The sequence below is a fragment of the Camelus dromedarius genome, chromosome 6 (genome assembly GCF_036321535.1).
Source record: "Camelus dromedarius isolate mCamDro1 chromosome 6, mCamDro1.pat, whole genome shotgun sequence".
Classification (NCBI taxonomy): domain Eukaryota; kingdom Metazoa; phylum Chordata; class Mammalia; order Artiodactyla; family Camelidae; genus Camelus; species Camelus dromedarius.
Window position 1 is genome coordinate 12,334,092 of NC_087441.1, and position 2,428 is coordinate 12,336,519.

The following is a 2,428-nucleotide window of genomic DNA, read 5'->3' on the forward strand; positions in this document are numbered from 1 at the left end:
TTACACAGATTCAAATTTAGAGTATCGATAATCTGAAAACCAATATGTGCAGCGTAACCTTAAGCATGATATTTCCTCTTACTTTGTTGATTTGGCCCCTTATCAAAAATAAGGTGAAATAATGATAAAATGCGTTGTCATGCGTTATAAATACTTAACAGACAATGTCTTTTTTAATCTTGAAAAACAACTTTATGAAATAAATTCCACTGTTAGTGTCATTTTAGTGTTAATGTCATTTAAGAACCTACTTAGACTCAAAGAGATTAAGTTACTTGCTTAACATCATCAAGCCTGTACGTGGAAGGGATTCAAACCTAGGCAGTTTGATTTCAAAGCCAGTGGGCCTTCCAATTACACTGTACTGCTTATGGAAAAGGAACCCTGAGTGTGATGACAGAAAATTTTGGAAAATGTAATGCATTGGATCATATTAAATATTAATTAAAATGGAATAATCTATCACTTATAAATTATAGATAATCCCAGTTGAATTCTATCCCTTTATCTAAAGAAGTAAGTATTTTAAAACTTGAATTATTTTGCTTTTATTGAAAAATTTACAGCTTCATCTCATATCTTATTGATCTCTCAGTCCTTTTTTTTTTTAACTATGTGTGCTACTTTGTAGTTTTCAGTCAAAGTTTAAGATTTGTCCTTATGATTGGAGAAGCAGGAAGGATACTCTAATGATCAATCTCAGGTTAGGAATTCGAAGTGGCACAGAGGAAGATACATTCTGCAGAGCTCTTTAATAACTAATCTAGATCTCATGATGCAGAATCTGGTTGAAATACTGCTTGATGCATCTCATGGTACCATATTGTGATAAAGCATAGCATTTCCTCAGCCTGCAATTTTCTTCCTACCTGGAAAAAATTTACCCCTAATTATCTCTCAAAGCTCAGCTTAAATATCGCCTTTTCTTGGAAGTCCTCTCTGACCCACAAGTCCAATTTGGAGGCTCCTTCTCTGTGTATCCCCTCATTCATTCAACAAATATTTACTTGATGTCTACTATGGATTATGTTGGGCGCTAGGAACTGAAGATAAGGTGGAAGACGAAATGAACTCCGCTTGACGTTTCATCCGTCACACTCCAGTAATTCATTTATTTCCTCGTCCCTTCCTGTTGCCTTTAGTTCTGCGAGAGAAAGGCCATGTTTTATTCAACTTCATATCTGCAGATCCTAGCCCAGAACATGATGTGCACAAACACTGCATGTTCAATAAATATTTGTGGAAGGCAAAAACGAGGGAAGGAAGCAAGTATGGAAAGAGTCGAGGAAACAGAATTAAAATCTGCTATATTAGTTTGTTAGGGCTGCCATAGCAAAGACAGAGTGGCCTAAACAGCAGAGACTTACTGTCTCACAGCTCTGGGAGGCTGGAAGTTTGAGATGGAGGCATCGCAGAGTTGGTGCTTTCCGAGGCTTTTCTCCTTGTATTGTAGATGGTTACCTTCTCCCTGTGTCTTTACCTGGTCTCGTATCTGTGTGTCTGTGTCCAAATTTCTCTTTTTGTAAGTCAGATTGGATTGCAGCCCATCCTAATGTCCTTATTTTAAAGAAATGACCACTTTAAAGACTCTATGTCCAAATACAGTCACATTCTGAAGATCAAAGTGTTAGAACAACATACAAATTTTAGGGGGACATAATTTGGCTGATAACACCTAATTCTTTTCATGAAGGTAGAAGAGAAAGAAGGGAGTTTTATTATTGAATAAGCATTGAACCAGGATGTGAAGCACATCACACACAGTCCACTAGAGAGACTGTAAAGACAGGAAGAAATTTTACCCTTCTGTAGAGTTAAGCAGGTACTACACATGCCATAAATTATCTTAAGATGACTGGTAACTAGTCCTTAGGTGAGAGGAGTTGGCAGCACCATTTAGCACACAGTTCTTTCTAAATTCACTGGCTGAGGCAGACACCTGTGTTTGCTAATTGCTCTATCTAAAGAAAAAAAGAGGTAGTTTTGCAACTTGGACTCAGATGCCCACAGAAAGTTAGGCATTTTCTTTCTCATTTCAACTGAGATGGGATTATTATCTTGAGGATATTATTATCTTGAGAGTCTGAGGAGATGGCTCCCAGGTCCTTAAGAAGAACATCCCTGGGCTATAAAACTGGACAGACACTTATCTAGCCTTTGAAAAGGATTTACATATATCTCTAAAAGTACAGAAAAAGAATTGACAATGACAAGTTTTCCAAGGCAAATGACGAAGGAATCGGGAGGGGGAAGTCTCTTCCCTTATTTCCAACAGGTAGAATCAAACCTTTTATTTTTCATTTGCATTTGGGCTAACAATGACAAAACAGGGATGTGCGACCCCAGGTGTTCCAGTCTCCCCTCTGCACTGATCCTCACGCTGTAGGACATTCCATGGGTCTGCCCCAGGGTACGCTCACGGCCACCG